The sequence below is a fragment of the Ambystoma mexicanum genome, chromosome 4q, assembly GCF_040938575.1.
Source record: "Ambystoma mexicanum isolate Mex_15411 chromosome 4q, UKY_AmexF1_1, whole genome shotgun sequence".
Lineage (NCBI taxonomy): Eukaryota > Metazoa > Chordata > Amphibia > Caudata > Ambystomatidae > Ambystoma > Ambystoma mexicanum.
The window spans coordinates 231332141-231348131 of record NC_090928.1 but is presented as its reverse complement, the minus strand read 5'-3'; the positions used below and the strand labels follow the sequence as shown (position 1 = coordinate 231348131).

At 47.0% G+C, this 15991-nt stretch overlaps 1 protein-coding gene across 1 annotated transcript in view; it reads left to right on the top strand.

The window, feature by feature from the left end:
• REV3L (REV3 like, DNA directed polymerase zeta catalytic subunit) overlaps nucleotides 1–15991 on the top strand; it is a 1615620-nt gene that overhangs the window by 1236554 nt on the left and 363075 nt on the right. The gene's annotated exons all lie outside the window — the stretch shown is intronic.

Here is a 15991-nt window from a genome sequence, read left to right as displayed (position 1 = left end):
GACTTACAAGACCCGGTGGGAGGCAGACTTACTCAGCATCTGAATGAATGGCGAGGCATTACTTTAGATGCTTGGGCATTGGAAACTGTAGCCCAAGTTTACTGCCTACTTTTACAAAAAAGGCCTCCAGATCATCCACCAGGGAACGACTTTCAAAATTCAGGATCTGTTCCTTGTACAGGAAATGTTAACTCTGCTAGAGAAAGGTGCAATAGAACATGTACCTGTGTCGGAAAGGAACAAGGGTTGGTATTCCCATACTTTCCGATTCCCAAAAAGGACGGAGGATTGAGACCCATCTTGGACCTTCAGAATGCTTACTTTCATGTGCCTGTCCATCCCAAGCACAGAAAGTACCTGAGGTTGGCGGTTGGCGGTTCTCATCAGTTTCGAGTTCTGCCATTCAGACTAACCTCCGCCCAAGGGTTTTCACCAAGTTGATGGCGGTAGTGGCAGTGAGTCTGAGGAGAAGGGGGATTCAGGTCTACCCCTACCTAGACGATTGGCTGATCAGGGCTTGTTCAGTCAAACAAGCCCGGGAACATCTCAGCGTAACCTGCCACTTTATCCACAGACTGGGCTTCTTCCTCAATTACAAGAAGTCCCACATTATACCATCTCAAAGACTCCAGTTTATTGGAGCAGTCCTGGATGCTTCCTCGGGGCCGGAGGTAACGGTAGTGACAAATGCCTCACTCACAGGGTAGGGAGCCCACACCAACGATCTGACAGCGGTTGTTGGTCTCCATCGGAGACACAAACTACACATCAACCTTTTGGAGCCGAGGGCAATCAGACTAGCACTTGAGGCCTTTCGGCCCTCTGTACGGGCAAAGAATGTCCTGATAATGACGGTCACCACAGTGGCCATGTACTACCTCTACAAGAGAGCAGATGTAGGATCACTACCACTGTGCAGAGAGGCAATGCATCTCTGATTCTGGGTAATTCAAGAAGGAATCTCCCTATCGGCAGCTCACCTAGCCGGAGAGGAGAACACAGCAGAGGGCGCCCTGAGTGGGCAGAGCACAGTCTCCCATGAGTGGGAACTAGCTCAGGAAGTCCTTCAAGAGCTCTTCACCCTTTGGGTAACCCATCAAGTCGATCTGTTTGTGACCAGTGTCAACCGGAAGTGCAAACTGTTTTGCTCGAGGGAATTGCACAAAGACAGGTGACATCACAACTTGTTTCGTGAGTGGCTGGCATATATGCATCATGGATACCACAATGAATTGGTGTGGTGTTTACTGTTTAGTGGTTTTAATTATGTTTTTTGAATAAAATATGTTAAAATTATTACTGACCTTATTGATCTGCTTGTACTGATCCCTTGTGCACTACTCCAGATTGGGTTAAAGCGGGGTAGCTTTCTGTGGATTCTGTTTGCTTTCTCCAGGGAATTTCCTCCAAGAGGAGCTCTAGGAGACGCGTTCATTCTGGACTGGGAATTTCCACTCCTCTACGTGTTTCCTCCAATCCCCGTCATTCATCACGTGATCAGGAGGTTGAGAAAGTTAGGGAAATCCATGATCCTAATCGCTCAGGAGGACGTGGTACCTGGACATGTCCATCTGCCCTCCAATGCGTCTTCCACAAAGAGAGGTTCTTCTCTCGCAAGAGGAAGGTCTGGTTCGCCATCTAGAGGTCAAAACACTCAGCCTCCACACATGGTTTCTGAAAGGCTGAGATGCAAGGATTGGGACTTCCCGGATGGCGTAATGGAGATTTTGCTTTCAGCCAGAAGGCCAGCAACAGCATCTTTTTACCGCTGTTGTTGGAACAAGTTCAGCAGTTGGTGCAGGGATAAGAATGTGGATCCCTTTCTATGTGACACACCTATGGTGCTTTCCTTTTTGTTACATTTGGAAAATCTGGGACTACAGATTGGAACAATAAAAGGTTACGTGACAGCGCTATGTATTTTCAAGCGCTCTTCAGAAGAGGATTCATATTTTAAGATGCCTCTGAATGTTCAATTCCTAAAAGACCTTGCTAATGTATGTCCACCAGTTCTATTCTATGTCTCTGTTTGGGATCTCAATCTGGTGTTAAGATTTTTAACATGCATTCCTTTTGAGCCTTTACACTCATGCCCATTAAGACTTAACATTCAAAACTGTTTTGCTTATTGCAATAACGTCCGCCCGCAGGCTAAGCGACTCACAGGCTCTTTCCTGTTAACCTCCACATACAGTTTTCCAAAACGACAAGGTTATTCCCAAGGTGAAACCTTCTTTCTTACCTACGATAGTCTCCGACTTCCACTTGTCACACAAAATCACTTCATCAACTTTCTATCCACCTCCCTATCCGGGAACGGAGGGGGAAATATTACATAGACTGGACCCAAAAAGGGCACTCAAGTTTTACATATCTAGAATAGCAAAATTCCACCAAAATGACCAATTATTTACTGGCTATACTGGCCCCAAATTGTGTCTAGCTGTTAGAAAACAAACCATATCCAGATGGATCATCCTGGCTTTTGGTGAATGGTAGAATAGCGGCCAAAGACATGCTGGAAGGCCTAAGAGCACATCCCACAAGGGGCATGGCAACCTCTGCTGCTCTTCAAAGAGGTGTACCAATCAAAGACATTAGTTCAGCGTCTGTTCACATTTTTGTGAGACATTACTAACTGGATTCATCTTCCAGTCAGGGAGGACAATTTGCAAAAGCGGTCCTTCATTCTGTCCATGATTAGAACAAAATTTAATTTCTACTCCTACCACCAAATTTATTTCTGCTTTGGGAGTCTATCATAAGATTAGGAATACGTGGGAGGACACAATCCATTCGAAGAACAAGTTACTTAACCCCTTGTAACGTTCTTTCGATTGGATGTTCCTCCCACATATTCCTCATTGCCGCTCCCAGCCTACCCCGCCGTACAATTTACATGTTCGTACAGGTTATACTTTCTTGGAGCCTAGGGTCTATGGTACGCCAGGTAATTCCTCTTCAGGGAGGGGAAAAACTGAACGGGCGCTGCGTGCACTACCTACACTGATGATGAGGTCGACAGCCGAACGGAGGCCCTCGAGGGACATCGACTTGAAGAGAAGGCACACAGCGACCCCTGTCTCAAAAGAATTCTAAAGCAGCTGAAGCTGGAGAGATAATTATCATAAAATGAGTAATGCGTGCGAGGAACATCCAATTGAAAGAAGGTTACTAGGGGTAAGTAACTTGTTGATCTGCTCCCACTGGGCAGTCGGCAAGGCAGGCTGCCACTGAAACGGAGTCTCGTGACCAGTCCATGTACATCCTATCCACTCTACAGACTCTGGTCTCGGAGTTGCAGCATAGGCTACCTGCCCCATCGTTGCCTCCACAAGAGGGAGCTTCCTGCTGGCCATTGCCTCATCTTCTGCCTCTTACTGGATGCCCCTCGTGTGCCCACACACCTGCTGTTCCTCCTCCTACCAACCTTACAGATACAGACTCGGAAGAGGACGTCTCTCAAAGTGGAGTGTTCACTCGTACTAATAGCTCTGACGAGTTTGATAATCTACCAGGAGATGATTAGCCAGAGGATCCTCCATTCAGAGATTCTGCCCCAGATGAGCGAGTCCTTCCATTCACTCAAGTCTAGATCTGCTACATTTTTGCTCTCATCCGAGAGGAACAGACAAAGGTTGCTTAGGCCAGCTGAGGGAGCAAATACAAAGGTCTGTCTTTGCAGTACCCTCCCTTTAGGACATATGGGAAGACTCTTTTGACCACGAGGAGTCCCTTTTCTGCCCCTCCCAAGGAGGACAGATTTGAAAAGAAGTATGTCTCCTTATTTGGCGCCTAAGTGTCTATGGACGCAACTCAGTCCAGTCTCAGTGGCATCGGCTGTGGCCCGAAAGTGTTCAGCTAATCCATCCTCTCCATGCTCAGTTCCACCTGACAAAGAGGGCCAGTAGCTTGATTTCTTTGGAAAATGTCCCTCCCACGACCACCATTAAGGCGGCTGATGCTATGGCAACCTGTCCCACTTTGAAAGGGAGTTATGGTATAACATTTTCTTCTGGATGACAAGGACGACAAAGCTTTTCACCTCCTCTTTAAGGGCAGGCTGCTTTGGAGCACACATTTTCTGTAGTGGTGGATATTGCCAACACTGGCTTCAGATAGATTGGAAATGTTGTGGTCCTACACCAACGAGGCTAGCTGAAGGCCAGTAATTTCCATCTGGAAGTCCAGTCGAAGGTGGTGGATGTGCCCTTCGATGGGTAGGAACCGTTGAAACACTTCAAGCCATCAAAGCGGACCCAGATACAGTCCATTCGCTGGGCACACTCAAGCAATGACGTCGATCCTTTTGATCAGACAACACACGATTCTCAAGGACGTTCCCTGGCTACAGACCCTTGGATCGGTCCCAGCTGTACCAGTCCAACACCTACGCTGCCTTCAACACCTACAAGGAGAAGTCCCAAGTCTACAGGGGGAATCGGCGATGCTGCGGCCCCTCACACTCGGCAGAGGCCAAGCCACGAAGCAGGCTTGACCAAGCTCCCAAAACACCCCTCCATTTTCGCACCCTACTGGGTGGGCGTCACCTCTCCCCCATTCCATCACCACTGATGAATGGATGTTTTTAACGCAGCAGGGACACATGCCTGAATTGATCTGGCATTTACCCTCCGTGCCTCCATTGTCCGAGGTCGAGAAGCACTTGACAAAACTGCTGCAGGAAGTACAATCCTTCCTCTCCAAGGGGGGATCGAACGTGTCCCGTTTCATTAATGACATCAAGGGGTTTACTCGAGCTACTTTCTTGTCAAGAAGTCCGGGGGTCGGAAACCCATTCTCGATATGCATCTCTAAAACAAATTCCCAAGGCCTCAAACCTTGAAGGTCATTATTCTCCAGCACATGCTAACCCAGCTTCAGGGAAGAGATTTAGTTTTGTCTTTAGACCTTGAAGACGCTTACTGTCCCATCCAAATTTATCGGCACCAACTAAGATTCCTAAGGTTCACTGTTGCAGGATAACACTTCCAGTTCAAGGCCTTGCCCTTCTGCCTCCGATCCTCTCTGAGGGTGTTTGCCAAATGCCTAGACCCAGTGTTGGCTCATCTGTCATTCAGGGGTTTACGTTTACCAACCTTGACGATTGGCTGGTTCAGGCACAGTCACTTCCTCTGCCTCTTCCACATACAGAAACCATGATCTGTTGCTTAACATTGCTGGGGTTCTCTGCCAACTATGCAAAATCCTGCTCAACCCCTTCTCAATGTGCTCTGTTCTTGAGCGCTTGTCTGGACATGCTGGCTTGCATTGCTAAACCATCGAAGGACAGAGTGAAATCCAGTCTTGCAAAGTCTCTCCTGCTTTCATGAAAGGCTTCAGTGTCAGTGTGAACCTGCAGTCCCTGCTGAGGATGATGTCATCCTGCATTCCCCTGGACCAGCACTGCATGTGCTCGCCAGAATGTCCTTGATGCGCGATGCAAGCAAGTTTCCAGCTCTTGGGAGGACAAGATTCGGCACCCCTTCCACTATTCTCTATGCTGGTGGATGCTTTGCTCCAATCTCACCCAAGGGCGCCCTTTCATCTGCTAGGCCATCAACTCACAGTCACAATGGACACGTCTCTGGGTTTGGTTGTCCACACAGGCCATCTCCAGGCTAGAGGTCTCTGGTCCCAGAAGGAAAAGGAGTTTCAAATCCGTGCCCCAGAAACCAACGAACAGTACTAAACGAACAGCCGCGACCTGGCCTCCCTGGATCTGAGCATATCAGTCTTTGTCCTGCCCTGGGACAGTCCAGCCATGAAATGCTAGGCAATTCTCCTCTGAACAAGAGTACCAACAGCAACCCCAGACACATGTTTCAGTCTGGTTGGACCTCATCAGTAGGGTGGAGCTGTGCCTGTTAGGCAAGATTGGGTGCAGTATCCTTTGGAAGACTACAGCAACCTTCACCTCCTGGCAATAGAAACCCAACCTTTGATATAAGTCTGTACTACACAGGTTGGTAGTGTGGCTGAGCAGCCAGGCTTATCTCAAGAGGGGTCAATGTGAGCAGTACGGTTGTAACACAGTTTCACAGTGACAGTTATTCAAATAAATACTTCCACTCAAGGTTTCTTGTTAAAACAATTATTAATTTATTTAACAGTTAGTTATATAAGCATTCTTCAGAAGGGAGAAAAATATGTAACAATTATAATACACTTCAAAACACACTTAGTTTCTCTAAATCAGATGATACCCATGGACACACACACACACACACACAGACACACCTTAAAACACACAGACAGACACACCTTAAAACACACAGACAGACACACCTTAAAACACACATAGACACACAAACACCTTAAAACACAAACACACACACAGAGACACACACAAATACCTCAAAACACAAACAGACACACACCTTAAAACACACACACACACCTTAAAACACACAGACGCACACAGACAGACAGACAGACCGACACACACACACCTTAAAACACACACACCTTAAAACACACAGACACACACACACACACACACACCTTAAATAGCTAGGGCACTGTGGACATTGATTTATCACTGGTACATTTAGAGCAATACTGAGTTTGGTGCAAAGGTTAGATTGGGGAATAAAACAAAGGTTAACAAATAATTCATAAACGGGTAAGTACTTTTAAACCTTCCAATGTCGAGTAAATGAAACCCTTTCCTGGGGGAAAGGTAAAGGCACAGAGTCAGAGGTAAGAAAAGTCTCTCAGGGAGCCTGGACAGCCAATGTTAGTTGAGCAAAGTCTAGGGGAGCTGAAGATCTTCTTTGCTGGTAAGTAAAAGTCTTGCAAAATGTTTTCAGAAATATTTGTAGAAATAAGATTCACTTGAAGGGCCGCAAGCTGGGAGGCTTGTGAGGGGCAAAGATGCAAGCAACTCTGCAAGGTTAACCAAGACAAGTCTCAATTGAGAACAAGTAAGGCTACACAGCAAGAGGTAAGTCCTCTTAACTTTACAGTACCTTTGGTTAGAAGAACTGGTTCCAGCTGGCTTCTGTTCCTGTGCCTCAGTCGTGGGGACAAGAGGGAGGACGCCTGGGGACTCCTGCACTGCAATGGGAAGGTCAGTGGCAGCAATGGGCAAACTTCAATTCAGCGGCACTTCGTGCTTTCAGCTCCTCGTGTCTAAAAGCAAATAGCAACACTGTGGTTCTCGGATACCACTTCAGACTTTCCTTGTATCTGGGGTCCAACACTCTGTTGAGGTGGCTCAGGGTTGGTCAGTCCTTCAGGGAAATCCAGAGGATCTTCCTGGCGCTCTGGTCGGACTTAAAAGTGATCCACTCGATTTGGTGTTCCTCTCCCTGGCACTTCGGTTGCAGCAGCACTGGAAGTACAGCCCGCTCCGAGAGGATGTCCATCGAGTTCACTTTGGGGTTGATTGGTCCCACCAACCGAAAGGGAGAAGACGTCCTTGCAGGGCTTCTCTAGTCGAAACAAGTTTGGAGCTTCACTACAGCACCAGGGCTTCACCGGGCAAACCAACGGTCCAGGACTTGCAGCAGACATCTCTTCCAAGTTCTTCTTCGGATTCCTTCGTCCAGTGGTCGACTCTGCCTTCCAAGCCAAAAAGCCTCTCCTTATATGCAGGTTTCTCCCATTCATTCCAGCCTAGCTGTCAATCACACAGCAGGATGGCTGTCCTCCAAAGACAGCCAGCGGGCCAATCACCTTTGGGTGCATTCCTGTAATCAAGGGCATTAAGCACAGGGAGTTTCGGGCACCAACCTCACTTCCTGCCCCTGCCAGACATACTTGTGTATCCCGCCAAAGGCAAAACAAACAAATGGATCAAACCTGGTTTGGTGCACAGAGTAAATCTCAAGAAGGCAAGAAATGGCAAAAAAGAATACCAGGGTCATTTTGACAAAATGGGCACCCATGGGCGCCTTATTGCAGCTGCGAACACAGCCCACGCTAAAAGCACACAATGGTAGTTGTTAGGAAGAATTCTCATAAATGTGCTAATTCCTCTCTACCCTAGAGACCCCAAGCTCTTTTGCTGAACTTTGGGACTTTGTACTTTTAATTCTGTTTGTTTTCTGTGTTTATTTTCTTTGGTTATGGAGTTTTAGACAACTCGATAGGCATCATCTTTTCATTTGTGTTACACAGCACCCTCAGTGCATGTTAGGCAGAAACCTGTGCAGTTCCCTTGGGGACCACTGCAAAAGATTTAGGACTACAGGTGTTGGCAGTAAACCCACTTGGTAGCGGTCTGTACCACCCAGATTTTCCTGGTAGCTGTGGCTGAGCAGTCAGACTTCCCTCAAGAAGAGTTAGGCAGTATGTAAAGTATACACAATAGGCACTCGGACACAATAGCACAAGCAAACACTGACCAGAGCTTTGGTATCAAGGTATATAATTATTTATTTAAAGACACACTTGTTGACACACTCCAGCACTATTATTGTAAATAACTTCAAACACAGTTACTATTAATCTATATACATCCCTTATTCCTTATCACAAGTCTTAGTTAACACCACTTATTTCCAGACAGAGGTGAGCGCTTAACTATAGATGGCACTCCAATAAGTTAACGAAAAAGGGAGGGAAAAGGGCAGAATGCAGGAAAATACACCACACTAATACTTCGGAACTCTTAAGCAAGGCAGGAAAGTCAAAAGTTACTTGTGAGCCAAAGTCCATAGGCCGGGCCCACTCTTGGAGAGAGCAGGGCACAAATGCACCCAAGATCACACAATGACAACAGGCTTAAAAAGTCTTGCAGGGAGTTCAGAAAGGTTTTAGTTAGGCTCAGAAAAGTTTAGCCAGGGTGTCCCAGGCTAACCCAGGTTTGAAAGCCGGGGGCTAAATCTACTCTGTACAGTCGGCTGCAAGGGAAGCCAGGCGGAAACGGTACCTTATGTGGAAAGGATCCTCCAGCGGGGGCAGTTGTTCCTGGCAGCAGGTGCAAGTCACGGCGTCGTCCAGAGGAAGAGAAGATCTCGACGTGGAGGAAAGATGAAGGTCGTTGCACTGCCAGGGAAGAAACCAGCCGCAGAGTTTTCCGGTTAAAGGTACTACCCTTTGATTCGCGGTAGTGGTAAAACGTGGTATCCTGGTTGCCGGGGTGCTTGGCACGGGCAAGGCGGCCACGAGATGCTCCAGGAAGTGAAAAAGGATGCAGACTGGTTATCCCCACCAGTCGAAGGAAGAAGACTCTCCGGGCTGGAGATCTCCTCTGTCGTTGGGAAAAGTGGTGAGACGGTTCAGCAGGGCTCCACCGGTGGTGTCATCGTAGCAGGTCGGCTCAGCTTCTCCCTCGTTGGATTCTTAGGTCCTGTGGTGACTTCTAAAGTTCCAGTCCCCAAAGCCCTGCTTTTATGCAGAAAACCCCCATTCACTCAGCCTAGCTGTCACTCAAACATGCTAAGTGGTGAGCCGAACGGCTCACCACTTGGGCCAATCAGGACGGAGTGCGACTTGAGTTGCCTAGGCAACTCAGTCCAGGGTGCCTAAATCCCCTCCACCCCTCCTAAGTACCCCAGACAGAGTGGCACCACTTTGGAGGGCTTCTGTGGAGAAGCCCGCCAAAAAGTGGAACAAAGGGCTCAACTTGGGTTGGAGTCACAGAAGCGAACACAAACGCCATTTTAGAACAGAGTTCTGGCAAAAAATACCAACCGGAGAATTAATATTAAATAAATAAACCGGCGGTATGTTCGAGGCTATAGAAATTAAATAATTAAAGTTGGTAGCCTCAAACAATGGGAAATCCCATAGAAATATATTTGCGGTTGAATATAAAAAGTAGTATCCACTGCCACCAGCCAAAACTCGATCAGGGGGGACGGAGACGTGCCCCCTCGACTAACAGACCTCAGTACGTCCACAATATGATGGTTTGTACTGGTTCTGTTCAGAATTTGAGACTAGTAAAGTCAATGGTGAGTTTACATTCCCTGGGAGACAGTAGTCAGTCCCAGGGTATGGAGTCTATATTGGGGGGTCACTATGACACCCCTGTGTTACTGCACGGAGGGTGCTGTGTAACACACATCACAAAAACACATGAAACCCTATGGAGTAAAATACCCCATAGCCCATTAAACATATTTAGAGTCAAAGAAACACACTCAAATCATGCCCAAGAGTGAGGGTAAAAGAGTCTCACTCTTGGCAGGAGAAAATAATAAACCTCAAAAATCCAGCAAAGCTGCTGGGGGACTCACTAGGTTAGGAAATTCAGCCTAAACAGAGAATTCTCGCTGACAGTGCAGTGACTCCATGCAAGCCATTTAGGCTGTCCCAAGGTTTAAATACCTTATCTGGGATAAACTACTTTTCCCAGAGAAAGTAAAATGAAATTGACTTTACTAGTCTTTTCAAATTCCTAGACCCAGCACACCCAATCTTACAATAGAGTGCTGGAGGGAGTTCCTTAGTATCCCCTATGTCTAGAAACTCATGTAGCAGTCAAATGCTACCCTTTCCTCTCGAAATGGCTGGTGGCAGTGGTTTTACAACAAACTACCATGATTTTTCCCGACTGCCTGCGAACACTGGTAGCGTTAAATCGCAGGAGCCATGTTTTTCTGAGCCTCCTTTGTTTAACCGGGTCCTGATCTTCTTTTTTCGCCATTTCTTTGCGGAAAGGTCTTTCTACAGTTTTTAACTGCGCTCCAAACTAGGTTTGGTCCCATTTGTTCCTACGCCTTTGGCGGGCTTCAGGACTGAAGACCGCCTCTGGCGCCGAGTGTCTGGGGTGGGCAGGAAGTGAGGGAGGTGCCCGAAACTCCCTGTGCTTAGTCTCCTAGGAGACGCAAATGCACTATGGCGTGGTTGGCTGGCTGGCTGACTGTCCGGCAAGGACAGCCACCCTGCTGGGTGAGTGGCAGCTAGGCTGGAATGAATGGGGGAAAACTGTTTAAAAGGCGAGTCTATTGGCTTGGAAGGCAGATTTGACCAATGGAATGAAAGAACCTAAGACGAGCTGGAAGAGGACGGCTGCTGCAACTCCTGGACCGTTGGTTTGCCCGATGAAGCCCTGCTGCAGGTCCGAATCGCCAAGTTCATCTGGACAGAGAAGCTCTTCAAGGACGACTTCTTCCTTTGAGTTGGTGGGACCTATCAACTCCTAAGCCACCTGGATACCATTCTCAGAGCTGTTTGTATTTTCCTCAGATTGCTGCAGGAAACCGAATAGCCAGGGAGAAGCACACCAGTTTGTGTGCTTGATGACAGCTACCGGAATCGAAGATTTGCCAGTTTGCCAGCTTCGTGACCAGTCCCTGTGCAGTGCAGGAGTACCCCAACGCCCTCCCTCTTGTCCCCACGACTGGAACAGCGAGATCTGCAGGAACTGCCAGGAACAGGTCCTCAGCTGCATCTTTTTCTTCAATCTAAGGTACTGTGAAAACACGACAGAGAGAACTTGCCTTTCACTGCGAAAGTGTGTGAAACTTTGGCAACTTGTAGGCCTAGTCCGCTTGTGAACCGACATATGAATCTTTCTTCTATGAACTACTTCTGAGAACCGTGGCAAAGACTTTTCCGTTTATTTACCAGAACCGTTTTACTTATACAAGACTCTAGGACATTGACTTTGGCCTATCTATTGCATTGGAACAACTCCTCTGGTGAACTCAAACTATTTGCACTGTTTAAGAGTAACTCTATTATTCGTTTTATTAACGTATGCCTTTTTGTTCCTACCTCAAATGATCTGAATGCCATTTTACTGCTCCTTCAAAGTAGTTTAAATGCTTCAGAACCTGATAGTGTGAAGTACTGTAGTATATTTTCGTGTGATATGTATTGCCTCCTTTTAGTGAATGTTTTCTAACTGACTGTGTAATAAATCAATAGGTTTTTACCAAGAAACCTTGAGTATAGGAGTCTATTTGAATACTTGTGATTGTGGGCCTCTGTGTAACCTCATTACAAGCTCACATTCCCTCTTGAGATAAGCCTGGCTGCTCAGCTCGCTACCAAAAACTGTGTGGTACAGACTTATACCAAAGGTTGGTTTTGCTTACACCTGTAGTCATAGTTGTGTGTAGTGGTCCCAGAGGGTACTGCATACAAACTTTGCCTAACAGTAGTAACACGTAAACCACTGCCACCACTCATTAATTGTAGAAATGGTAACATAAAAATGTTACATGAGAAACTAGACAAAGGGGATACTAAGTAGCCCCCTCCAGCACCCTATGGTAAAATAGTGTGTGCTGGGTCTAGACAGTTACAAATTGTAAGTAAAGTCAATTTCACTTCACTGCTCTTGGAAACAGTAGTTTAACCAATAGAAGGTATTTAAACCTTTGGGAAATCTGAGACACTTCCCTGCGCCACTGCACTGTAAGTGCTGTGTGTCAATGCAAAGGTGATGCCTATCGAGTTTGTCAGACTCCAAAGTCAAAATAAACACAGAGTACAAATCACAGAAAAAATACATGAGTGTGTGAAAAAGGTCTTGCTCTTTCCAGGTTAGAAATTACAAATCCTAAAGTCCAGCAAAAGAGCTCGAGGTCTCTAAGTTAGAAGGGAATTAGCATATTTCTGAGAATTCTCCCTAACAGTGCCCCTCTAAGAATAGTGAGCAAGGGGTCCATGTCTGGATTCTCCTAGTAACTTAGGGTGAGACCCAAACTTACTTAAATTATGCAAATTAACAAGGGGGTCCTGGGATGTCCCTCGGCCAGACATTAGTCCTGGTTACGAGAGGTTATTTCTCTTCCGTGAAAGTGATAGTAAGCTAAAAAATCTGGTTGACACTCCCCCTGCGACTGATGCCGGCAGAGAGACTTCCAGAACCCCTTGTTTTGCAGAGTATTGCATGACTTGTTTTCGAAGTTCTAAAAGGGACGTCGACTGGGCATGTTAGTAATGCTGTACCTAGTGTGATGTGTACCGTACCCATGATCCTTCACACATCGAAGTCCTCAGATAGTTTTTTTCCACCATCGTGGTTGGTCACACTTATGCAGAGTCTGTAGCTTTCGCTACTTTTTGATATTGTTCATTATTATTCAAAACCTATATTCCTTGCGTCTTTCGACAGACGCATCTTCGAAACTAGTCTCAACAAGCGGACTTAATCGGCAGCTGGCGACTGAAGACTTTAGTTAGTGTCTTTGACATCTCGCCACATGCTTCAGCCTACACCAGGCCTCTGCCTTACTGTAGGGAGAGTGGAGGGATTAATATTACTGAAATTCTCTGAGAATGTATGTCTCTTCTCATCTTTCCCTTTCTGTATTATTGTCTAGCTGCCTTTCCACCTAAACAAGGAAAGCACACCATTTAAATTCTGCCCCTTAAGCAATAGAACATTCCTCTGGAAAGAAGCACACAACGTGTGTAACCACGGGTTTCTTTGTGACCATCAAGAAAAGCGCTGTGCATCGTGCAAGCTCTTTCAGCCAACAATGCTCAAATTGAGACGCACTAAACAGTGGGTGTTCTACGCCATGCAAGCTGTACCCAATTTGCCCACCAGCGCTTATGAGTCGGGAGAGGAAGACCGAGGCAGCTACAGCTCCCTTTCGGATGCCGAAGACATTAAAGAGGAGACAGCAGACTGCCGGTCCCCAACCCCGAAGGGCAAGTCCTGCGTTCTGCACCTGGCATCGAAGGTGCACATAAGTCTCCTCACAATGGGTGGGTTACAAACACAACCATAAGCACACAAACAACCCCTAGCCGTTCTGTGACAGATCCGTTGAAAAAGTGCCACACGGCAGCAGAAAGTACTTCAGTGTCTTCTGGCTTGATTAATCCACAACCAACTGTGCCTGGGCCTACGCGCTCAGCGCATGGCACTAAAGAAAAACAGATGCTGAGCGTTATAATTGCTGTGCGCAAATCTTCGACGGAACATGTTTCACGTTCACCCTCAGCAAAACAGGCAGCAAAACGTACATCAAGCACAAAAAACTTCAAAAGACGCTGGAAGCTCCAAAAACAGTAAATCTACTACAAGTGCTACTAAAACAGTCACATAGGGCCTACAGAATACACAAATGCCACTTTTCCATTTTCGCAAACACTTCAAAAATAGCAAAATACTATTGACCACAAGGCTATTGTTTTTCCACTTCCAGAGATACCCAAAAATGGACCATGGGTCTGGGAGCATTTTGAGGAAACCATGATAAAGTTTCCTCCTTTTGTAGATGTGGTACGCTAACTGACACCACCTGAACTCCTGGTTCACACCTGACCGCAAGAATCTCAGATCGAATAAATGTGCCGCTGAGTGAATCTGGAAAGCCTCACCATCGAAAACAGGGATCTATTCATCTCATCGGCTAAAAAATAGAAACAATCTGTACTGCTAGCTAAAAACACCACATACAATGAGCGTGTAGCAAATGCTCTGGCAGTAAGGAACTATTCACCATCCTGAGCGAACTTAAATCTCCCACCAGCCCACCCGACACCGGTCAGAAAGACAAAACCTGGTGTCCTAACATACAGAATGCACTTTTGGACAAAATAGCTATGCTCCAAAACAAAAATGCAAACAAAAAAGACAAGGTCATAAACACTGACCTGCCAATCACGAGAGAGCCTTTACCCCCCACCCCTTTCGAATTTAGGCAAGTCTCCACCACCGAGGTCATCAAAATCATCTCCAGTTTAAAGCCGTCAAGGCGACATGTGCCCTGCCCCAATCATCAAAGACTGTGTTACAGAACTCGCCCCATTCCTCACCTGTCTCATCAATAACTCCTTCTCGCAAAGTACAGTCCCTAAGAATCTGAAAGAAGCATGGGTCCTCCCGCTTCTAAAAAAAAAAAACCTTGACCTCAGCATCCCCACTAATTACTGTCATGATTCCTGCCCCTCATGTCCCCAGCCCTCCAAGATGTCAGGCTGGAACCAGGCCACGATCACCTACATGGTCCTCAAGGGCCTCTCCATCCCTCCAAAGACCCACTTGGAGTCAGACTTGGCGCTTGTGCCACCAGACTCACTCACTCCCATAGGATAACATTGGGGATTGGACTTGTAGTGCATTGATGGGGACAAGATGGATGCCCCCACATATTTCAGTTCCCAGAACTGCATGTGCAGTCTAGTCTTTTGGGTGTGTTTCAGCCCACAGACACCTGCGATACCCAGAGACTATTTAAGCCACACCCAGGCTGAGAAACATGCTTTGCGTTTGCTGCACCTTCAGCATGACACTCGCTGTGTTTGGACCGATCTCTAGTAGGCCTGCATCTTTCTTCTGCGCTCAGCTCCTGCAAGAACACCGTTAGGAACAGCCTTACCTTGCGGCGCTTCTGCCCATCATTCATCGCTCCTTCTGTTCTGCGGGCATCTTCGGCGGTGTCATTCCCATCCCGGCACGCCGCTTCTTAAGGAAAAGGGAAAAGAACAGAAAAAAGGCATTAGCAAGCATTCTGCAAATCTTCGCTTATTTTTAAATACTGTACGAGCTTCAAACGCTTACCTGAATCCCAGCCGCTCTGGGGGAACTCTGTCTCCGGAACTTCTCATCCATCTGCAAGAGGGAAAAGGCACTCCAGGTTAGCGTGGAAACATCTAGAGGCGGCGCATACCGCGCTTACCCACCGCATTTGTTCTTCATAACCGGCATCCACGCTGAAAACGTTGCGGCACCTAAAAGAACAGAAAAATAACTCAGTTCAATACAAATACGAAAGGGGTGCATCGCGCATCGCGCTCTCACTCACCTTCAACGCTACTCATCTCAGCAGCACGCCGCCATCCCCGGACGCCGGCCATCATCTAAGGAAGGAAAGGAACGAAGTTAGAGAACTGTTCAAAAGACTCATACTTACCTGTCGGACTCTTGCCAGTGAAGTAACTAGGCAGCAACGAGCCTGCATCAATCAACGCGCCCCTGTGCTGAAAGCAGGACGGAGAGCACACTATCCAAGAAAATAAGGTGAGCTGTGGATCAAAGGGAAGGGTTGGACCCCGGGGAAGAAGGGGTTCAAGCACACAGAGACAATAGGGAGTTAAACTCTACCAATCCTATGTTTCAGGCCCAGTCTCC